The sequence below is a fragment of the Gopherus flavomarginatus genome, unplaced genomic scaffold (assembly GCF_025201925.1).
Source record: "Gopherus flavomarginatus isolate rGopFla2 unplaced genomic scaffold, rGopFla2.mat.asm mat_scaffold_34_arrow_ctg1, whole genome shotgun sequence".
Taxonomy (NCBI): domain Eukaryota; kingdom Metazoa; phylum Chordata; order Testudines; family Testudinidae; genus Gopherus; species Gopherus flavomarginatus.
Genome location: NW_026115061.1, coordinates 4,691,337 through 4,715,361, shown reverse-complemented (window position 1 = coordinate 4,715,361; position 24,025 = coordinate 4,691,337). Strand labels below are relative to the sequence as shown.

Genomic DNA, 24,025 nt, shown 5'->3' with positions numbered 1-24,025 from the left:
CCCTCCTGGGACTGATACAGCCTGGACATACGTATCTGTGCCCACCTGAACCCCTAAGACCCTCTGGTACCCCTACAGCCTTGACATAGGTATTTTGGGCCCCCCAAAATCCCCTAAGACTCCCAAGATGCCTCCAGCCTGGACGTAGGTATCTATGCTCCCCACTAACCCCGTAAGCCCCCCTGGTACCACTACAGCCTGGATGTAGGAATATGTGCACCTCACAAACCCCCTAAGCCCCCCAGGATCCCTAGAGCCTGGAGATTGGTATCTGTGTCCCCCTCAAAACTCTCTAAGCCCCTAAGGGACCCCTACAGCCTGGACATAGCTATCTGTGCACCCCAAGCCCCTAAGATCCCTCGGACCTCTACAGCCTGGATGTAGGTGTGATGGTGCTGCCCGTGGGAGCCAGCTGAGGTCACTTGATCAGGGTGAACTGCAAACAAAACAGGGCAGACAAATCCCAAATGCTGGTGGTTATTTCAATACTTAGATTTATCAAGCCAGCACAAAACAGCTTCTGTAGTACCTCACTGGTTACTTAGAAGTTTAAACCACACAGTTACCTTAAAGTGCCCAGCCTCAGGCCTCCGTCCAGACACACCTGTCAGATATGATGATGATTTCTGAAAATCTTACTTCAAGCAATAAAAGAAAAGGTTCTTCTGATCCCAAAGGATCAACCACATACCCAGGTTCAATTATAACTTAGATCTTACCCAAAATACATGTTATAGCCAATTCTTATTAAGTAAGCTAAAATGTATTAGAAAAGAAAAGAGAGAGAGTGTTAGTTAAAAGATTAATAGACATATAGACTTGAATTCAATTCTTGAGGTTCAGATTCATAGCAGAGATGAGCTTTTAGTTGCCAAAAGTCCTTAGGTTATAGTCCAATTTTCATATTCAGGGTGGCTCTAGTCAATGACTGGGGATCTCAATCCTTGTGGCTTAAGGTTTCCCCCTCTTGAAATCCAAAGCAGATCTGAGGTGAAGAAGGATCTTGTCCCAGGGTTCTTATACATTTCCAGAAGCCTTTCGGCCTGAGAAAACAATAGGCTTAACTCTCCTTCCAAACATCCTGGCAATTAGTACAGGGTAATTTATCCATCAAACAGTTCAAATACAGGTTACCACAACCTTCAAAAAGACACATAGACAATAATACTATTTCATTCAAGTATCATCATAAATGTTAATATTCTTTTTTTGCTCTTTGAAATAAAACTATAGCAATAGACAAGACTTGTTTGCTTACATCACAAGACCTGAGCAAACATCTCCCCTTCTACCTCTAACATTGCAGACTTGCATTTCAAAGCTCTGTTCATTTAGTTATCTTGCTAACCAGTTCTTAAGGTTCACCCACGGGTCAGGTTAGTCTGTGAGGTGAGTTAATTAACTCTTTCTGGCCCTGTCACCTTTCAATGAGATATTAGATTATACTTATAATGTCACAGTCGCGATGAGTCAACTGCTGCAGCTCCCCGTAGACTCTGCCTGCGTCTCTCACCGAGCTGGAGTACAGCAGTCGAGGGGAGAGCACTCGATGTGTTGCATCTACACTAGACGCGATATATCAACCCCCGCTGGATCGATCGCTGCCCACCGATTCGGCAGGTAGTATAGACATACCCCAAGTATCTGGTGATCGGAGCTGGACCCTGGAGGGGGACACATTGAAGGAACTCAGGGGTTAAGGTGCCTCTATTGTCAACTGTCAGGGCTGCTGTGGCTCAGAGGAGGGTGCTTGACTGCCTGGCAGGCTTAGGCGCCGCAAGCCTGGGAGGCAGGAGAAGTGAAGCAGCCATGGCATGCTCGGGGTGCTCGTGCTCGGAGCAGAGGTGAGCTGGGGCAAGGGGGGTGCCGCAGGGCAGAGCGGGGGATTTGCCACAAGAGGGGCGCCTCAGGGTGGAGGGGGGAAGCTGCCAGAGATGGGGCACCTCAGGGTGGGGGCACGGGGGAGGAGGGCGCAAGGTGGAAGTTTTGCCTAGGGCGTGAAACATCCTTTCACTGGCCCTGCCCCATGCCCTGCCTGCAGCCAGCCCTGCACCCCCTGCCCTGCCCTGCCCGCAGCCAGCCCCTGTCTGCAGCCAGACTTGCACCCTTTTTACCCTGCCCGCACCAGCCACGTCCTCTCTGCCCTGCCTGACACCAGCCCCACAGCCAGCCCCTTACACACCCCCTGCCCTGTATCCAGCCAACTCCTGCCGCACCCCCCTGTGGCCCTGCCCAAAGCCAGTCAGCCCCCACACACCCCCAGCCTGCACCAGCCCGGCATCCCCTGTCTGCAGCCAGCCCAGCATCCCCTTCCCTGTCTCCAGCCAACCCCCGATGCATCTCCCTGCCTGAAGCCAGCCAGCCCTGCACCGCTTGCCCTGCCTGCAGCCAGACCCTACCTCCAGCCAACCCCATGTCCACTGATGCCCTGCAGTTCCCAGGGCAGTAACCCTGCACAGGTGCTTCAATGAGGTGGGCAGAGAGCAGCTGGGACCTACACATGTGCACACCCTACGGTGACCAGACAGCAAGTGTGAAAAATCGGGACAGGGGGTGAGAGGTAATAGGATTCTAGATAAGAAAAAGACTCCAAAATTCAGACTGTCCCTATAAAATCGGGACATCTGGTCACCCTAGCACACCCCCAGGACTCCTGAGTTCCATTGCTAGGTTTCCTACTGGTTCCACTGCTGGTTGTTTTCCTTTTCCTGGGGGACTTTGGGCAAGTTGCTCCCCACTCTAGGGCTCTGTCCCCAGCAGTCAAATGGGGATTTCATACTTTCCCGCTATTGGAAAGTGCTGGGAGAATCCCCCAGCAAAAGCTGCTCTGACAGTGCTAAGCAGCATCGGACCATTCAAGGTCAGAGCGCACTGCCCAGGAGGAGTGTTTGGCTCTGGGGTCTCACTTCAGCCCAGTCTAGACAGAGGGGCCCAACCATGGAGTTTGGCTCAAGAAGATCAAATCTCCAATTTGTTAAGGGTGTTTTGAATTCCAAGGTTTTTCTGTGCCATGTGCTGTATAGAGTGTCCTTGGGACAAAGAAAGCAAAGACCACACTGCAAGAGACTATATAAGCCTGATGCCTAGTCTTCTTCTTGTCTTCAGTCCTGCTTCATACCTCTGGAGGGACTTTGCTACAAACTGAAGGTCTATACAAAGGACTGAATGACCCATCCTAGCTGTGGATGGACTCCAGAGACTTGATGTGAACCTGCAGTTTATTCCATCACTGCTACAAGCCTGAACCAGGAACTTTGCCATTACTGGATGTGAAGGGTTAAAATCCATGTGCATTTTATAGAACAACCTGGTCTATGGATTGTGCCAGCTCTTTTCCAGACCCAAAGTCGAGAGTATGGTCAAGGGACCAGAGGCCTAGCAAATAGTTACCAGCTAAGAGAAAGCTGGGTAAACAGAAAGCCTTGCTTGCTAAGATAGGCCTGGTCAGCAAATTGGCAGGTGTTGGAGCTAAGAACTAAATAATTGTGTCTTATTCAAAATTGCAGATTGAACAAAGAATCTCCATTTTTATTGTGTTTGTTTCTTCTGTAGGGAGATGTTCTTTCCACAGATCCAGGCTTGAGTTTATTAAGAGTTGGCACATCTTAGTATAAGATATGGCATCCTTCCACCTCCCTTCCCAAGGACCAATGCCTTGCCTTCAGACACACAGAAAACAATCTTTATTGCCATATACTTTCACTGTTTCTTTGCTTTAACCCCTAGGAATGTACCTGTTGGACAATCAAAGGAGTTGCTCCATTCTTATGGATCCCAAATTAGAATTCAACATATATATTTTATACTAATAACATTTTATCAAAGTATTAATGAAATGTTAACTTGCTAACTTGAGACCATGGATGGAGGCATTATGTGACCTGTTAACCATTGGCTAATGTGCTTATTTTGTCTTGCTACAAAACCTATCCCGGGGTGTGGAACTGCCTACCCCATCACTTTCCCCCACCTGTGGAAAATGTATATATTCTATTGTATTCAATTAATTTGCAGTGTCTCTGAGCCTAAAAAGCAAGGGGACACTCCGCCAGTGCTATGTGTAATAGACTCCTATGCTTGCCCTCTACACAGTGTGGATTTATGTCCATCAGAGAACAAAGAAAGAGCTGGAGGCCGGGTGAGCAGGTTGCCTGGGAAACAGAACAAAGGACAAAAGAGGGACAAGGGACCTGGCTGAGTTGGGCTGTTGGAAGCAAGGAGTCTGCTAGTTTGGGGACTCGACTGGAGAGCCCAGAGTCTGAGTTCCAGGTCTGCCCAAGATGGACGTTGCTGAATCTTCCTGCCTCCTATGCTAACAGAGAACTTTCCCAGGATGGATTCCAGACCACTAATAAACCTTTGGTTTTACAATGCTGGCTGAGAGTCACTGGTGATTGTGGAAGTTGGGGGTGCATGACTCCCCTTTGGGGTGAGGGGTGTAAGGCTTTCCCAGGTGTCCTGCTAAGGTGACTCACTACAGGAAGCTCCTGGTGTGGAACAGGGGTGCTGAAAAGTCCAAGGTCAGTCCTAGGAGGACTGAGGGCAAGGAGGCTTCCCCTAGTGAGATCGTCCCCTGGGGGGTGTCACACTGATGACGACTCTTCCTGGGTTTGGCTCAGAGCTGTTCCAGAGCACGGAGCATGTGTCCACTCCCCATGATGTGACCTGCAGGCTCCACTCTGGCAAAACTCCCTGTCCCTGGGCTTTAGCATCACTAGCCCCTGCTTAGTGACTAGGGGTCAGTTTAGGGCAGCGGTCCCCAATATTTGGGGCATGACTCCTACGGGGGCACAGAGGAATGTTCATGGGGGCACCTCAGGGCCTGAGCCAGCCCCCATGGAGGGCAGGGAGGGAGCACCACTCAGTCCCACTCTGTCCCAGTTCTTCACTCACCCTACCCTCAACCTGAGCCCCTGGCCCAGCTGCGACCCCCTTACCTGTTTCTGCATCCCTCTCCCCAGCAAGCAACGGTCCCACTCCCAGCCCTGGTTCTCAACCCTGGCTTCCGAGGGGCCGCAGACATGGATAAAAAGGCACAATGTGAAAAGTTTGGGGACCACTGGTTTAGGCTGACATCCTGAATTGCTTCTATACAGTCGAATAAAAGCTATTCTTCACTCACCTACCCCTCCATCAGGACGGACTAGGTATGTTCTGCTGCCCTTCACTCATACAGGAAGGAGAATAACATTTCATTCCACTCAATCCGAAAGTGATTTGTAACCCAACACCACCAAAACTGTTCATTTTGGGAAAGTGGCCGCATCATTCTGCATATCTAGGCACAGTAGATGTGTCTATGCAAACACGGTCTGTTTCTGAAGTCTTTCCCCAGCTCATCTCTAGACGTGAGGGGGGAGCTCATTCAGACCCTGCTTCTGCTTAGTATTTAAAAATTCCTTATTGTCCCTATCACTGCCAGCCTTAGATTTCTCCTTCTATCCCTGCACTAACAGCTCAGATGAGGTGGCTGAGTGGTTAAGGTGATGGACTGCTAATCCATTGTGCTCTGTACGTGTATGGGCTCGAATCCCATCCTTATTGGATGTACTTAATCTTCACCCCTCTTTTATAGACAACCATCTCTCCCTTTGGTACAATGACAGATCAAACAATGTTGCTTCTTGCAAACAAAAACCTTCCGTGAAACTCCAATCCCCCCTTGCTTTAAATAAAATGTCTAAATCCCACATTTCTAAAAAAAATTCTCTAGTCCTGTATTGCTTAGTTTTTATCTCAAAAGGTAACAACCTCATAATCTCCCCCAAACACCGTGGGACCTTCACAAATAATTAAAATACCCCCATCCTGAGCAAGGCCACAACAGTGAACCAGAGCTAGTGTCTAGGCCAAGCTGTTCTGAAGGAGGCAACTCAAACATTTTCTCCCTGCTTCCCTTGGCAAAGTCTGACTGGGAAAAGAAAATTCCCCAAACTGAAAATTTTCTGCTGAAAAACCAATACTAGTCTGTTTGGGGACTTTGATTTGAATGTATTATTCTTCTTCTCTTCTGGTTTCTGAATTATTTCAGTTCAGTGTTTGTCCGCCAGATGCGTTTACAGGTGTTGAGTTGTGGGGGAGAGAGGCCAACTCATGATGTCTCTACCTTTCTTTCATAGTTTCTTCCAACTTGCTAGGAAGTACCTTTGCTACTATGTGAGTCAAGCAGTGTCCACTGTCTCTGTGCTATCTCGGAGAGGTCTGCATTGTACATGGTTCCTGGGATAATCCTTGGGAATGTGGATCCCTTTAATGGGCCATCCGTGAGTCTGACTTCTCCATTGTCACACCTGACAGGCTGGTGGTGTGCATTTCCCAACCTCATAACATATCTCAGTAACACAAACAGAGCAAACTTCATAACTTCCCAACCAATGCTACACACACAGTCCAACGCGATATTAAGGTTCAACAAACCAAGACTTTTGAAATGATACCTCACCAGGCAGACTTTGTACAAACCATATCATCATCATATGAGAGCGGTGAATATGGGGCTTCCAGGTGCTGCTCTGAGCACAGCGTGCCGCACGCGGGTTGACATTGCAGTGGAGACGTACCCTTAGAGTCCATCTCTCCTGGGATAAAGATGGCAGCATGGCTGGCCTGGGTCATCTGACTTGGGCTCATGGAGTTAAAGGTGTGGGGCTAAAAACTGTGGTGCAGATATTTGTGTTCACACTGAAGCCTGGGTTTGGAAACCCTCACTCCTCGTGGGGTCTCAGAGGTTGGGCTCAAGTCCATATGTCTGCACTGTAATTTTATAGTCTTGCAGTCCAAGCCCCATAACCCTCAGTCAGCTGGCCGGGCTTTGAAACAGGTGCCTTGGGTGTGTTAATCGCAGTGTAGACATGACATTAGGCTATGTCTTTAGTGCAATGAAACACCCACGGCTGGCCCGTGTTGGATTAATCAGGATCATGCAGCTTGGGCTGCAGTAAAGTTGCAGTGTTCATGTCTCGCCTCAGGCTCAGTACGGGAGGGAGTTTAGCAAGTGAAAACGGTAAAACCGCACGGGAATATTACCCTGGACTCATGGCATTTCTCCATTGGTCTGTCTGCTTTGGGGCAGGGACAATGAAACATCCTGCTGCATTCGTTATTTCAAAGGATGGTTTAGGATTTTCATTCTCAAACACAGTGCACAAAGCAGGACTCAAACCTCGGCATAAACTAAACGAGGTGCCCACTGATTCTGGCAGCCACAAAAAGCATTTGGTGTGAGAGCTCAGACCTGCCCCTGTCCCATAGGGAAGGGGTCATCTGCGAGGGGACTGGACTACTGATCTATCAGCTCCTAACTCCCAAACTTTCAGTAACTCTATCCTCAGTGCGAGTGTAATTTAAACCATAAAAACAGTCACACTGGGCTAGACCAAAGGTCCATCTAGCTCTGAATCTTGTCCTCTGACAGTAGCCAATAGCAGGTGTCCCAAAAAGCCACTCTACAAGGCACTACTGGGAGTTGAACCCAAAACAGGTGCTTTAACCAGCTAAACCATGTTGCCTGCTGTTGTGTATTTGATTGCCATAGTTTTTGTTCCTATGGCAACTGAGTTAGATTATTAGGGGATAGCACAGCCAGTTTTGGCCCGTTAGGTGAGCTCTGTGTCTGTAAATAAATGGTAGTTTTGTTAGCTGTCTGCTGTCTGGCCTCAAGTGATTTCTTCCTAAACCGGCTGCCCCCAAGGATATAACAAGTGGTGACGAGGATGGGATTCCGGTGCTGCTCCAGCAACAGAAGGAAGTAGAAGTCAAGGTAAAGAACAAACAAACAAACAAACTCCTTGTTTGCACTGACTGTGAAGGTGAAACTAAAAATCATGGCTACTGTGAGCGGGCCACTGGAATCTTTTGATGAGATACAGAGCAGTGGCCTGCATATACTGAGTGTTTTGAGCTTTTTGTTATTGCAAATGACATTACAGAAGTGAAGAAGGTGCCCATATTCTTAAGTGTTTTAGGAGCTAAAACCTACTCCCTGCTACGCAGCTTACTACATGCTGTTAAGACTGAGACGAAATCTTACAGTGTTATGGTGGAAAGCCTGGGGTCCCATTTTTCCCCCAAACCACTGGTAGTTGCTGAAGGATATCGGTTCCACAAAAGAGACCAAAAAGAAGATGAAACAGTTGTACAATTTGTAACAATTTTAAAAAAGCTAGCAGAACACTAAAAGCAGCAAAGAATCCTGTAGCACCTTATAGACTAACAGACATTTTGGAGCATGAGCTTTCGTGGGTGAATACCCACTTCTTCAGATTCAGAACACTGTGAATTTAAAGAGATGTTAAATGATGCCCTGTGTAACAGGTTAGTGTGTGGCCTCTACAGTGAAGCTATACGGAAGCGCCTACTGACAGAGGCTCAGCTTACATTACAGAAGTCTGTTGATACTGTTGTATCCATGGAACTGGCTACAAGGGAGGCACAATACATCGGTGCATCCCCTAGGCTGCAAAAAGTGTCACAAGAACCTACCCACAAAACTGTGCAGAGTCAGGAATGTTACCGCTGTGGTAAGCTGGGTCACCAGGCATCAGAATGCAGGTGTAAGGACCTGGTGTGTCGACACTGTGGCAAAAAGGGACACATCGAGTGTGCCTGTAAACAAAAGAAAAAGAGGCCTGTGATCTGGCCGACAAAAAGAGGAACCCTGCACACCCTAGAGCAGACCCAGGATGATGAAGGTGGCACCTCATCGCAAGCGGAAGTGCCACTGCATGTTTTGTCTTTGGCGCTGGGCTCACATGAATGCGAGGTAACCCCGTTATTGGATGGCAAACCTATACGCATGGAACTGGACACCGGTGCAGCCGTCTCGCTGGTCTCCGAAACTGTGTATAAAGACAAGCGACAGCATCTTCCGCTTAAGGCAACAAAAACTGTTCTGAAGAGGTATACGGGAGAAGCTGTGCCCATGTTGGGCACTATTGATGTTAAGGTGGAGCTCAATGGACAGGCAGCTAAATTGCCACTGTTTGTGGTGAGAGGTAACTACCCAGCCTTAATGGGTAGGTCTTGGCTTGGGCAGATTCAGCTGACCTGGGCAGAAGTGCACCGGATGACTAAAGAAGAAACCAGTCTAACCCCTATACTAAGGAAACATGCTGCTGTTTTTGGAGATGTTTTGGGAAGTATGAAGGGAATCACTCTGACATTGAACATTAAACCTGATAGTCCACCAAAATATCTGAAAGCCCGAACTGTGCCATATGCCATCAGGCCAAAAGTCGAAACAGACTTGGAGCGCCTGGTCACCAATGGAGTCCTAACACCAGTTACCCATAGCTCATGGGCCACTCCTATCGTTCCAGTAGTGAAGAAAGATGGCTCTCTCTGGATTTGTGGTGATTTTAAAGTCACTGTCAACCGAGCGTTGTGTGCAGAGCAATACCTGCTTCCCCGCATGGATGACCTCTTCGCAGGCCTGGCTGGGGCACAAAAGATCATGGCAGTAAGATTGATCTGAGGCAAGCATATTTACAGATGCACGTTGATTAGAAGTCCTAAGATCTGTTGACTATTGTGACTCATAAGGGGCTTTATCGATACTGTCGCCTACCCTTTGGAATAACGTCTGCTCCCGCCCTGTTCCAGAGAGCTATGGACCAGATCTTGTGTGGCTTGTCAGGAGTTCAGTGCTATCTGGATGATATCCTGGTCACTGGAAGGAATGAAAAGGATCACTTAAAGAATTTAGAGGCTACCCTACAAAGACTGGAAGAGTATGGCCTACAAGTTCGCAAAGACAAGTGTGAATTCTTCAAGCCCTCTGTTGAATATTTGGGACACATCATTGATTCTGCAGGTCTTCATAAGGCCCCTGCAAAAGTTAAAGCTATTGTGGAGGCTCTCCCACCTCAAAATGTAAGGCAGCTGTGCTCTTTTCTAGGACTACTGAACTATTATGGAAAGTTCATCTCACAGTTAGCCACACTGCTAAAACCACTTCATAAGCTCCTGGGGCAGAACAAGGCCTGGAAGTGGACTGAAGCCTGTGATGTTGCATTTAACAAAGCTAAGGATGTATTGCTAAATTCTGAAGTTCTATTGCACTTTGATCCATCCTTACCCCTACAATTGGCCTGCGATGCCTCCCCTTATGGAGTGGGAGCAGTCGTGTCACACATTATGCCTTCTGGAGAAGAGAGACCTATTGCTTTTGCTTCATGCACTCTAAGCAAAGTAGAAACTAACTACACCCAAATCGAATGTGAGGCATTCGGAATTGTTTCTGGAATTCGGAAGTTTCATCAGTACCTGTTTGGGAGAAAGTTTACTCTTCTCACAGACCATCGACCTCTGACGTCAATTTTTGGACCCTACACAGGCATTCCTCCATTAGCTGCTAGTCGTATGCAACGTTGGGCATTGTTACTTTCAGCACACACATATGAAATCAAATATCAGAAATCCACTCTGCACGGCAATGCAGATGGCCTCTCAAGGTTGCCTTTGCCGGTCAAACATCAAGATAGTGCCCAAAAGGAAATGGTCTACTTTGAACAGGTAGAGAATACACCCATCACTGCTACTCAGATAAAGAAGGCAACTTGCGTTGACCAAGTATTGTCCCAAGTTATGGATCTGGTGATGCATGGAAAATCTCAACAAACCTCTCTGGTCTCACCCAACCTTGTTACCTACGTGTCCAGGAGGATGGTGTTATCGGTCCAATCCGGTTGTTTGTTGTGGGGGAGATGTGTCATTATTCCATCACCACGGAGATCACAGATGTTAGAACAGCTACATTCCAGTAACTGTGGAATAGTGCACATGAAGGAAATTGCACAAAGCTATTTTTGGTGGCCTGGATTGGACAGTGCTATTGAAGAGAAAGCAAAAGCTTGTATGTCATGTCAGGGTATGAGGAATGCACCCCAGTGGACACCCCGACACCAATGAGACTGGCCTGAAAACCCATGGCAACGTATTCACATTGACTTTGCTGGCCCCCTTGAAGGAAGCATGTTCTTGGTGGCAGTAGATGCCCATTCTAAATGGCCAGAAGTCTCTATAATGCAGTCCACTACTGCAGAGAGTACTATCCAAAAACTATGGGGACTCTTTAGTCGTTTTGGTCTCCCAGAACAACTTGTGAGCGACAACGGACCGCAGTTCGTCTCTCAGGGGTTTCAAAATTTTATGAAGGCAAATGGGATACACCACGTCACGTCAGCACCATATCATCCATCCACCAATGGATTAGCTGAAAGATTTGTGCAGACAATGAAACACGCTTTGAAATCAGCAAGGGGACAACACTCCACTCAAAAGCGTCTGGATACCTTCTTACTTTCCTACAGAAACACACCTCATGCTACCACCCAGGCATCCCCGGCCTTTCTAATGACGAGACGACAGCTGCGCACTTGCTTTGATCTGCTGAAACCTTCTGAATCCCAACAAATTGTGCAACATCAGCAGCAACATCAAGTCATCAGACGTGCACCCAGAGCAAAAGACCGAACCTTTGGCCCGGGACAGCAAGTTTTGGCTGGGAATTATACTTCTGGAGCTAAATGGGTCCCTGCCATGATCATCACTCAAACAGGACCTGTTTCCTACACAGTCTGGACTGCAGAGAATCTTACCTGGCGGCGACATGTACATTAGCTGTTGCTAGGTCATGCCAGTCCTCAGACACATCTGCAGTTGAGTGGTCTGACTTCACCTCTTCTGGTGAGACACTGAATCACGAATCACCTGATCTTGACTGTTCTCCTCCCTTACTGCCGGCAGCTGAGATACCCCTTTGCCCAGCACTAGCTGATACCACCTCCTCACCTGTTCGTGCTGCAGACCCTGAGACCATGGTACTTTCGGGTGCAACAACACCAGAAGTTTGCCATAATCCACCTAGAGACAGAAGGCCTCCTCATCGGCTAGATCTTTAGCTAGGGTGAACCCACAGTTATGGGACAAAATAAACCCCGGGGTTTAGCCGGGAATGGAGGCAGTCTACCCTCCTTCTCTAGTCTAGTGTGTGTTTTATTTAGGGGAGGTGTTCTTATTGGGGGGGGGGGGGAGGAAAATGCTGTTTATTTGGTTGTCATGGATTTTGTTCCTATGGCAACTGAGTTAGATTATTAGGGGATAGCCCAGCCAGCTTCGGCTGGTTAGGCGAGCTCTGTGTCTGAAAATAAATGGTAGTTTTGTTAACTGTCTGCTGTCTGGCCTCAAGTGATTTCTTCCTAAACCGGCTGCCCCCAAGGATATAACACCAACCCAGCGTGGCTTCTCCTACCCTTCCCCAGCTTGGCACTTTTCCCCCTCCCTCCCCCCACTGCAGCTCCTACAGGGGCCCGGGGCTTCTCCTCCCCCTTGCCCCTCCCCAGCGTGGCTCCAGTCCAGTCCTGGGCTTCTCCTCCCCCACTCCAGCTCGGCTTCTCTCCCCTCCCCCGCCCCCACGGCTTCTGCCGCTATCTGGAGCTTCCCCTCCCCCTAACCTCCCACTGCCCCCAGCCTCAGCCTAGCTGGGCCCCCTGGGGCACCCGATGCTGCTGTGGCTGGAGCCGAGCCTGGCGGGTGGGGAGCAGCGATTCATGCGGAGGTCATGGCAGAGCCATCACCCCGAGAAATGTGGGGCAGCCTCAGGGAGAGGCTCGGGCTGTGCTGCTGCTGGCCCCACACCCCCCGCCCACCCCGACCCCTGAGGATTTTTGGGGGGAGACTCACTCAGCCCCCGCAGGAGCAGGGAGGGGAGAGCAGTTGAGTGGAGCCTGCCCAGCAAACAGCTGATCGCAGCTGCGTGCAGGCTGCCCCCAGAGAAAAGCTCAGCGGAGGAGGCACCACAAGCTGCCGACAGCGGGTCATTCCTGGGGGGGCTGAGCACCCGCCTGCAGCCACCGCAGCCTCCTCCCCTTCCCCTGGAGCCTTCACGGGAGGGGGAGGAGCAGCCTCCCTAGCCGGAGCTCAGGGCATTGGGGTGCCGGGGCTCACCCACGTGCACGCCTATGCCCGGGACATTCACACACACTCTCCCCCTGGACTTTCCTGGCTGCACAGAGACCGTCCAACCCCCTGCCTGTCCCCCTACCCTTCCCCTGCCTGCAGCTCCAGCTTCTCCCCTCCCCTCCTGCCCCCCACCAGCCACAGCAAGGGGAACCCCCGGGCCCCAGTATCTGTCCCCACCTGGATCCCAGTGGGGCTGGGGGCAGATCCTGGTTGCAGCTGAGAACAGCTGCTCCTCTCTGGCTCGGGCAGCTCCAGCGCTGCTGGCAGCACTTGGAGAACCAGGGAGCAGCTGCTCAGCCCGGGCTCCCTGTCACAATGTGCCAGAGCCCCGCCCCCGGGAGCTGCACCGCCCCTGGCCTGTGCCAGAGCCCCTCCCCCAGGAGATGCCCCGCCCCTTGCCTGTGCCAGAGCCCCTCCTCTAGGAGCTGCCCCGCCCCTTGCCTGTGCCAGAGCCCCGCCCCCAGGAGCTGCCCCGCCCCAGCAGCTGCCCTGCCCCCGGGCTCTGGGCTTTGTTTTCCTGCCTCCTTCCCAGCACCCCCTGCTCCCAGCTGCTCCCTCCCTGTGTCTGCAAACACTGCCCGGGACAGGTCGCTGGGGCTGACTCTGCTGGCTGAAGTAGCCTCCATCTCTGTTCACCTCGGGGGGAGGGGTGGGAGGAAGAGAGGAGATGGTCCCAGGGTGTGAAAGCAAAATTAGGGGACAGGGAAAGAAGGACTGTTTGGAAAGGTGGGTTTTTTGCGGGGGGGGGGGGGAGCCAGAGGGAGTCAGAAGAAGTTGGGCAGCAGAGGCTCACGGAAATTGAGGGGAACCCCCTGGGTGTCCCAGTGTTGGCCAGGGATTGTACAGCACCTAGCGCAATGTGGGGTCCTGATCTCAGTCATGGTCTGTGCAGCACCTGGGAGCCTTGATGTCTATTTCCTGATCACAGGTACTGGGAATGGACAGAGAGAAAACCTCAGCACCTGAAGGGTTAATGCGGCCCTGTGTACAATCCCTGCTGGGTGGCGCTGCTGCTGTCATGAGAGGTTGGCTTAGTAAATCAATAACACAACCCTAGTCCCATGTGGTCTAATGATCTGGATTCCTGGCTTTCACCCAGGTGGCCTGGGGTTCAATTCCCAGTGTGGGAATAGTGCAGAGCTTTTGCTCAGAGGGGAGGAAGGGCAAGGGTGAGGGATCCTAGAAGCAGGGCATTTGGACAGTGTGGGGAGGGGATCTCAGAAGTGGGGGTGGGGGGCAGAGGTCTGAGGGGAGATCAGGGATGGATCCTAACATTGTGGAAAGGGGGCAGCATAGAGAGCCCAGGCCTGGCATGGGGACGGGGAAGAGTGACTCTGTCCTTCTAAACTCAGCACCGGCAGACTAGGCAGGCTTGGAAGAATCACTTATTTATTAGTAAATGTCAATTTCTGTGTAAACACACAATCCAATGGCAAAATATTTCCATTGATAATCATCAACATTGACAGATGGGCAAAGTAAGAAACATGCTGCTTGAGAATTTATTCTGTTCTAATCCTATAGGGGTCCCTTCTGCCTTAGATGCCACCATGTGGGTGTTTCATTTCCCTCCCCATTTTCACACAGAGACACAATTTCCTTTGCATGGATCCATGAACAGTAAAATCTTCCTGTGTCACTTGTCTGAGCCAGGGCACTCAATTCCACTGAAACCTTCTCTCCTGCAATGGCAATGGTCAAACAGAGGGGACGTGGCCACCTTCACCCCTGGCAACGAGATATTCCCTCTCCTCTTTCTTCAGGCTGCTGCTGTTATTCCATGAATCATCAAGGATGGAATAAGGAGCTGAGTTTACTCCAGGATGAGGAACGAAAGAAGCCACCAATTCCTTGAAAAATCTCAGTGCCCAGAGAATACCTGCCGCTGTTATTGGAATCCCTGATGTGTTGGTAGCTTGTTTATTTACACTGAGGATTGAGACCTACTTTGTGCACCGTGTTTGAGAATGAAAATCCTAAACCACCCTTTGAAATAACGACTGCAGCAGGACATGTTTATGTCCCTCTCCCAAAGCAGACAGACCGATGGAGAAATGCCGTGAGTCCAGGGTAATACTTCACTGCGGTTTTACCATTTCCACTCGCTAAACTCCCTCCCAACCTTCTGGGCTCCTAGAGCAGGATACAGAGCCTGAGCCGAGATACGTACAATGCAACTTCACAGACCAAGCCGCATGACCCTGATTAATCTGACATGGGCCAGCCATGGTGTTTCATTGCACTGTAGATGTATCCTAATGTTATGTCTACACTGTGATTAAAACACGCAGGGCACCTATCTCAAAGCCCGGCCAGCTGACTCGGGGTTATGGGGCTTGGGCTGCAAGACTATAACATTACAGTGCAGACAGATGGGCTTGAGCCCAACCTCAGAGACCCCAGGAGGATGAGGGTTTCTGAACCCAGGCTTCAGTGTGAACACAAATATCTGCACCACAGTTTTTAGCTCCTCAGCGTTAGCTCCATGAGCCCAAGTCAGATGACCCAGGCCAGCCATGCTGCCATCTTTGTCCCAGGAGAGATGGACTCTACGGGTACGTCTCCATTGCAATGTCAGTCCAGGTGTGGCACGCTGTGCTCAAAGCAGTACCTGAAAGCCCCATATTCACCACTCTCATATAACGATGTTACGGTTTGTACAAAGTCTGCCTGGTGAGGTATCATTTCAGAAGTCTTGGTCTGTTGAACACTAATATTGTGTTGGACTGTGTGTGTAGCATTGGTTGGGAAGTTATGAAGTTTGCTCTGTCTGTGTTACTGAGATATGTTATGAGGTTGGGAAATGCCCACCACCAGCCTTTCCGGTGTGACAATGGAGGAACCAGACTCGCTGCTAGCCCATTAAAGGGATCCACACTCCCAAGGACTATCCCAGGAACCATGTACAATGCAGACTTCTCCGAGATAATACAGCAACACTGGGCACTGCTTGACGCACATCCTAGCAAAGGAGCTTTCTAGAAAGTTGGAAGGAACTATGAACGAGGGGTAGAGACATCATGATTTGGCCTCTCTCCCCACAACTCAACAGCTGGAAACACACCTGGATGACAAAACTGATTCAGAAATCAGAAGAGAATAATAATAATACATTCAAACCAAAGTCTCCAAACAGACTAGCATTGGTTTTTCAGGAGAAAATTTTCAATTTGGGGGGAGTTTCTTTTCCCAATCAGACTTTGCCAAGGGAAGCAGAGAGAAAATGTTTGAGTTGCCTCCTTTAGAACAGCTTGGCCTAGACCCTAGCTCTGGTTCACTGTCGAGGCCTTGCTCAGGATGGGGGTATTTTAATTATTTGGGGAAGTTCCAGGGTGTTTGGGGGAGATTATGAGGATGCTACCTTTTGAGAGAAAAGCTAAGAAATACAGGACTAGAGAAAAACATTTTAGAAATGTGGGATTTAGACATTTTATTTAAAGCAACAGGGGCTCTGAATTTTTCAGAAGGTTTTTGTTTGTAGGAAGCAACATTGCTAGAGCTGTTATTGTACCAAAGGGGGAGATGGTTGTCTATAAAGGAGGGGTGAAGACCAAATGCCTCCAATGAGGATGGGATTCAAACCTATGCGTGCAGAGCACAATGGATTAGCAGTCCATCACCTTAACCACTCGGTCACCTCACCTGAGCTGTCAGGAAATGGACAGGAAGAGAAATTTAAGGCCGGCAGAGATAGGGATATGATGGAGTTTTTAAATACTAAGCGTAAGCAGGGGCTGAATGAGCTCCCCACTCACATCTAGTGAGGAACTGGGGGAAAGACTTCAGGAACAGACCATGTTTGCATAGACACACCTACTCTGCCTAGGTATGCAGCATGATGGGGCCACTTGCCCAAAATGACCAGTTTGGGATGGTGGTGGGTTAAAAATCACTTTAGGATTGAGTGGAATGAAATGTTATTCTCCTTTCTGTATGAGTGAAGGGTAGCAGAACATACCTATTGCGTCCTGATGGAGGGGTAGGCACCTCAGGGCCTGAGCCAGCCCCTATGGAGGGCAGGGAGGGAGCACTACTCAGCAGCGCTCTGTCCCAACTCTTCCCCAACCCCACCCTCAGCCTGAGACTCTGGCTCCCAGCCCGGCATCGACCCCTTTACCACTGTCCACATCCCTCTCCCCAGCAAGAAACAGCCCCACTCCCAGCCCTAGTTCTCGACTGTGGATTCCGAGGGGCCACAGCCATGGATAAGAGGGCACAGTGTGAAATGTTTGGTGACCACTGGTTTAGGGTGACATCCTCAATCACTTCTCTGCCACCACGGGCAGCCCAGAGTCCTTAAATCTCAGCCGCTGCCGTGATTCAAAAGGGCTCAGAGATCCCTGCGGCTGCAGGCATCCCAGAGCCCTTTTAATCCCGGCCACAGCTCCAGGGGATGGAGTGGGGCTGGGATTTCAAGGGCTCAGGCTCCTCTCAGCAGCAGCTCTGGGCCCTTTAAATCACTGCCCCAGCCGCACAAAGCTCTGGGTTCCCCCAGCCACCAAGCCCCGGGCCCTTTAATTTGACTCTGAGGGCTCCCAGCCACCTCTTCAGCTGGGAGCCCCTGGTTGATTTAAAATCAAGTATCACCTCCCCTCCCTCAACCTTCCTTTTTGACCCACAGCTGTTTTGGTGGGGCGGTGCTGGGGAAGGAGGGCTTGTTTCTGCAGGGCTGGGCGGGGTGTTTCCACCGAGCCGGGAAGTCCTGAGTGGGGGGTGGTTCCGTGGGGCCGGGGGGTTTCCGCCCTTAGCTGTTTTCTTTACAGTAATGTGGCCCTCGCCGCTTTACGAGTTCTGCAGGCAGGTTGATGGCATTCGCTGGGCCTCCCGCTTGTGTGGATTCTCTGATGCCTAATGAGGTGTGAGCTGCGATTGAAGGTTTTCCCGCACTCATGACATTCGTAGGGCCTGTCTCCTGTGTGGATTTTCTGATGCCTAATAAGGGCTGATCTTTGAGTGAAGAGTTTTCCACACTCATGACATTCATAGGGCCTCTCCCCTGTGTGGATTCTCTGATGTTGAGAAAGGCGTGATCTGTAAGTGAAGTTTTTCCCACACTCAGAGCATGTATTTTTTTGCTTTTCCCTGCAGATTTCCTGCTGTATTCTGGTTTCCTTAAGGCCCTTCTGAGTTCCCTGACAGGAAATAAATTTATCCATTTTCTCCCCTGGCTGGTTTCCCTGCTCTTTTTCTGGTCTGTGCTGAACCTCACAGGATCTTCCCTGCTCGTGACTGCTGGACACATTCCTTTTCATTCTTTGCGATAATGCTCTGTGTTTATCCACTTGCTCAACATTTCCCTGCTGAGAATTCTGCTCCTCTTTCTCACACGTCATTGCATCACCTGCTGTGATAGAGACAGAAACCTCAAACAGGGATGGAAAGGGGAAAGTCAAACCAAAACAAGTGCTGGAGAGAGGTCAAATAAAAATCAGGAACTCAGCTCCCCCCAACAGGAGAGAGGAGGGGATCAATTCAGCCATCACATCCCATCCAACTTCACAGGGGGAAGGGAGAAAGCTACTGCCCGGTGTCTGCTAGGATCTATAGGAAGCCTTGAGCTATATTTACCCTGCAGATGCGACCTCAGCTATGGACAATAATGAACTGAGAGACTTCCCAAGAGCTTTGTAGGGCATCCCAGATGTTTCCTTCAGGCACTTACAGATTCTGAGTTGGTTTAATGTTTCCTCATCTGTGCGGGGAGATCTCAGGATCTCTCTTTCCTGTGAACCCTGGAGCTCTGGGACCCATGGCTCTTCCCCTTGTTCCAGCTGGGAGATCACATCACCTTGGAAAACCAGAAACTCTGCTCAGATGAAAGAAAACAAAGGAGTTCAGTTGTTTTCATAAATCTTGATCATAAAAAACATTCTATTAATTTATCTTCAGTGCTTAGTGTGACCTGGTGTGCCTGGGGTAGTCCTCACTGAAAATGCCAAGGTCAGAGCAGGCTGAAAAAGGGAGAGCAGATGCTCCCCAAACTGGTGGTTAACACTGAAATTAAACTCACTGACCAGTCACAAACTGTGCTTCTGATCCCACACACTGGTTAATGAGACTCTGAAAAAAGAAATCACACAGCTCCCTTTATTGCATGACAGTTCTCTGATTCCTAATCAGCAACTAGGTCCCGTACAGTGAGAGGTTATTTTAAAAACTCTGCTCACTGTGATACAGCATGGCCAGAGGGCAGCAAGAGAGTGATCCTAATTGGATCCAGGAAGTGGGTGGGTGGAAGGTCAGCCACATTACCCAGTCACTATAGGTTTGGATCTCATCCAAAATACCATGCTGCCAGCCAATCCTTTAGCAGTTAAACTAAATGTTTAGAAGAAAGAACGAATGAAATAATGAAGTTAAATTCCATCCTTCCAGACAATTCTTTAGCATCTAAATTAAAGGTTTAAAAGAAAGAAAGACAGAAAGAAGTTAAATGGAAAAGCAGTCAGATACATTCCAAAACGGATATATCAGGTTCTTAGCAGTATTGGTGAGTTGCTGGCTTGAAAGTCTGTCTGGAAAGCATCCACAGCTTGGATGGGTCATTCAGTCCTTTGTTCCAGGGTTCAGTTTGTAGAAAAGTTGCTCCAGAGGTAGGAAGGGGGATTGAAGACAAGATGGAGATGATGCAGCTGCGCTTTATATTCCTTTTGCCATTTATATTCCTTTTGCCATTTATATTCCTTTTTCCTTTGGCTTGTACTTCCTGTGTCCCAAACACAAGCTTCACAGCACATGGCATGGAAAAGCTTTGGAGGTTTCATTACACAGGCAAACCCCGGCATGTCTTGATGACTCAATAGATGTATCCCCTTGGTCCATGGGCTCATTGTACAGCTGATGACCCTCAATGGGCCATCAAACAGGCTAAGCAGTGTTGATGCCAATATGTCTGGGGGTGTCACCCAGAAAAACTGCACAAGTCTGGAAATACAGATATACCCTACATATCTGTAACTCACAATACAAAGGTGATAGAAACATAGAAACAAAATTATCATACTTGGCAAATCATAACATTTTCACTGACACTTTACATGGCATACCTAGCATGATTCATTGCAATTTTATCAGATTATATTATTTTATTATTAATACCGAAGTGTCTCACAATTTCATGCAGTCTCACACTTGGTAAACTAGTGAATTCCCAGGACCAGTTCCCCAGGTCCTTGGAGATGCCAAACATTGTGCTTATGAGGGATTGAAATACCCACATATCTGCTGGGAACACACACACAGACACAGTGTCAGTCTATACCCCTGTGTTCACTCTTCTAGAAAATTATGATCAATTTTGTACCCAGTATGGTTTGTGAGGTATCATTAGAAAACGCGTAACCTACTGAATATTATCCTCCTGTTATAATGTGTAGTAACACTGTATGTAAAATTGTGAGATTTTACAGTATGATATTACTGAAAAAGTTATAGTTCTGGGAAACACCCACAGACCAGTTCCTCAGAGACAGCAAGGCAAACAGCTGGTCATATAGCCATTCTCTTGCAGGGGGAAGGTGTGAAGACATTAAGGGCTGGTCTACACTACGGGGGGAAATCAATCTTAGATACGCAACTTCAGCTACTTGAATAACATAACTGAAGTTGAATATCTAAGATAGGATTACTCACCCATCCTCACCATGCGGGATCGATGTCCGCGGCTCACCCTGTCGAATCTGCAACTCCGTTGGGGTTGATGGAGTTCCGGAATCGATATAAGCGCGCTCGGGGATTAATATATCGCGTCTAGATGAGACGTGATATATCGATCCCCGAGCAATCAATTTTAACCCGCCGATACGGTGGGTAGTCTAGATGTAGCCTTACATTCCATCACAGGAACCTATTGAGGCTATTGTGGAAAACGACCACAGGATTAATATTTGAATCAGCTCAGCCTGAGGCTCTTTTCTTGGTTACAAGCACACAGGGGGCGACAGCTATTGGAATATTGTCCCCGAGCTAAAAATCACACAAGTCTTTTACAGCTTAAAACCACAAACAATGACACATACGTTGCATGTTAATTTCCTTATTTGGAATATATTGCAAAAGATAATGCAGGTCAAAAGCAAGCTGAACAATCAGTTTTCCATATTTGGCCTTTCCTGTTATTTTTATTACACCTGGTGATATGAGAGCAAGACTTTCCATGTCTCAAGAAATGTCACTACCAACCTAGGCCATTTTCACATGCTGGGGTGCAATCCAGATCAGCGAGTTGTGTCATCTGTAATCCTAGGTGAGATTCAGTGTACTGCTGCTGGAGCTCCCCTGTCTGGATACTCCCAGCCAGCGTTCAAGGACGCACTGAGTGTCTGTATGATAAGTAACCCTGGACCGGCAGCTCTGACTCCAGCCGCCTGCTTGTTACACCCCAAGCACATTCTGGTTTGGGTAGAGAAGGCTCGGGGTTTGAGAGAAGGCTGGGAGTAGGAAGCTTCTGTTCATTATGCTGGACCTAACCCCCAGTTTTACTTGAGTAAAGAGGAGATATTTGACATTGTGTGATACTGCTCCTGTGCTCTGTTCCCAAAGTGTTCTGCAGCAGAGGAGGGTCTCTGGTAGTATGTGTGTCACTGGCCTAAGGGGTGATGCTGAAACAGGACAGGGTACAGATGGCATTGTGAGGGTGGCATGAACCTTCACTCTTCATTTCCCCTTCCAAGAACAGAAGGGACAGGAATCCTTACCCAGCAAGACCATCGTCTCATAGTTCTCCTGCATGACATCCCTGTAGAGGGCTCTCTGAGTGGGGTCCAGCAGAGTCCCCTCTTCCCTGGAGAAATACACAGCCACCTCCTTGAAGGTCACCGGCCCCTGAAAGAACAAGAGTCCAACACTCAGTACCTGCTGACCCACTCACAACCCCACTAGTCACGCAACAGCAGCACCAGGGAAATGGAAGCTCCGAGAGGCACATGTTAACGGAGTGCCACCTCACCTTGCCTAGAGCAGCCAGGAGGCATCAGAGGGTAGAAAGAGAGAACCTTTGTGTCTCCCAGCTGACAGACAGAAGCAGAGTCTTCACATTTATCACATAGCTACTAGCCAGAGTTAAATATAGGAGATGGGGCTGTCTCTGGACCCTGTTAGTGGCTCCCTGGTAGGAATCCCAGCACTCTCCAAATAAAATATATGGAAGAAAGGGGAAGTCAATAGTAAAGAATAGAAGTTAGAAGGTCAGAATTGTAGTGCCCATTAACAAAGGTTTAGAGAAAATAGAGCCTATCAAACTAACGGGATATCCTTATTGGATGAGATCAAAAGTTTGGTTGCAGCTAATAGTATTGATGTAATATAACTAAATTTCTGTAAGGGACATGACTTGATCAGCACAATATTTTTACTAAAAAACTAGAATGATACAAAATAAACACGGTATACATTAAATAGATTAAAAACTCTGATAGTAAATGGGGAACCATGGTCGAACGGATTTCTTTCTAGCAGGTTCCTGCAGGGATTGGTTCTTGGCCCTGTGCTATTTAACATTCTTATCCATGACTTAGAAGAGAGTACAAAATCACCACTGATAAAGTTTACAGTTGCCACAAAGATTTGGGTTGGTGGTAATTAATGAAATGCCAGTAGATTCAGGCTCCATCACTGGGAGTCTGGGAAGTTGTCCCAGCCCTGGCTGGAGGGTTATTTCCTGTTCCACAAAGAGGGGAAGTTCCATTCCCAACTCCTGTGCCTTGAAATTAGGACCTATCTGACACTACACCCCCATATTCATCATAGTGGTATGATTATAATATGATTAGGACATAATTATGATCTATTTTGTACAAGATGCCTCATGTGTGGTGTCACTGGAAAAGTTCTGATTTGCTGAATATGATTATCCTATTTGTGTGCACATATCATGTTCGTATCTGAAGTTATGGATATTGACTCTGTATCTGTATTTCAAATGTGCTTACTCTGGGTAACACCCACAACGAGCCTTTCAGGTACAACAATGAAGAAGCCAGACAGTGCTGATGGCTCAGCAAAGACAATGGACTGTGGAAGATCTTAGCCTTCCTGTGAATGTTTCAGCCAGCCTATGAGTCATGGCTACTATGACTCAGCAGGGCCTGTGACCAGACCACATGACACTAAACTCCATTTTAGTTCCTGTATTTTTCCACAAACTGGACTGGGAACTGAGTTTGGAACAAAAGGTTCCCACCATATGGTAAAGCTACATAAGGTGGGGTGTGACATCATCTCTTGGTCTCATTCCCCACACAAGAGAACTCCTGGAAACACCTGAGAAACAAGAACTGATGTAGGGGAAGTGCTGCTCCCAGGATCAAGAGATTTCTAGCTTGTGCTTGGAAACTTGGGGGACTGCTTGTACCATCAGTTAAGGTGAGAAATTGCTAATTCAAATTCTATCCATCTAGTATGTTAGGCTTAGTTTGAGTTTTGGTTATTTGCTAAATAATCTGCTTTGATCTGTTTGTTATCACTTATAATCACTTAATCTATCTTTCTGCAGTTAATAAACTTGTTTGATGCTTTATCTTAACCAGCGTATTTTGAGTGAAGTGTCTGGGGAAAATCTGAGCTTGTTGTGCACATCTGTCCCATATCGAGGGGAAGGGGAACTATACTAATGAGCTTACATTATAGAGATCCCTGTGCACTATAAGATGGTATAATTCTGGATTTATACTACAGCAAGTGTGCAAGGTTGGGGAGTGAGAAATTGGCTCGTCTTCTATCTGTCCTTGAGTGGCTTAGATAACGCACTCAGGTAGCTTAGTTGGCTGCATGGCGCCACCTGCTGTCGTGTTGGGTGATAACAGGGCCTGGAGAGGCTGGCGAAATCTCCAGCAAAGCAGTGTGAGAAGGGCCAGCCCAGCTTGAGGGTTAAAAGGCACAGCAGTTCCCAGAAGCTCCACAAACTGCCCCATGGAGGTGACAACCCATCACGCCCTATATTACACAAGTCTCAGCAGGTTTGTCACATGCTGTCCCCTCCCTTTCTCCACCCGAGATATTTCCTGCTTCCCACCACCTCTAGCAATTCCCATCTTCCTATGCATTTACTGCTCCTCAACCTCCAAGC

General features: G+C 48.6%; 1 protein-coding gene and 1 non-coding gene across 2 annotated transcripts in view; both read right to left on the bottom strand.

The window, feature by feature from the left end:
* LOC127042164 (zinc finger protein 679-like) overlaps positions 1-24,025 on the bottom strand; it is a 316,167-nt gene that overhangs the window by 292,083 nt on the left and 59 nt on the right. The gene's annotated exons all lie outside the window — the stretch shown is intronic.
* On the bottom strand, positions 16,522-16,603 carry TRNAS-GCU (transfer RNA serine (anticodon GCU)). Its single transcript has one exon. It is a non-coding gene; the product is annotated as a tRNA-Ser (tRNA).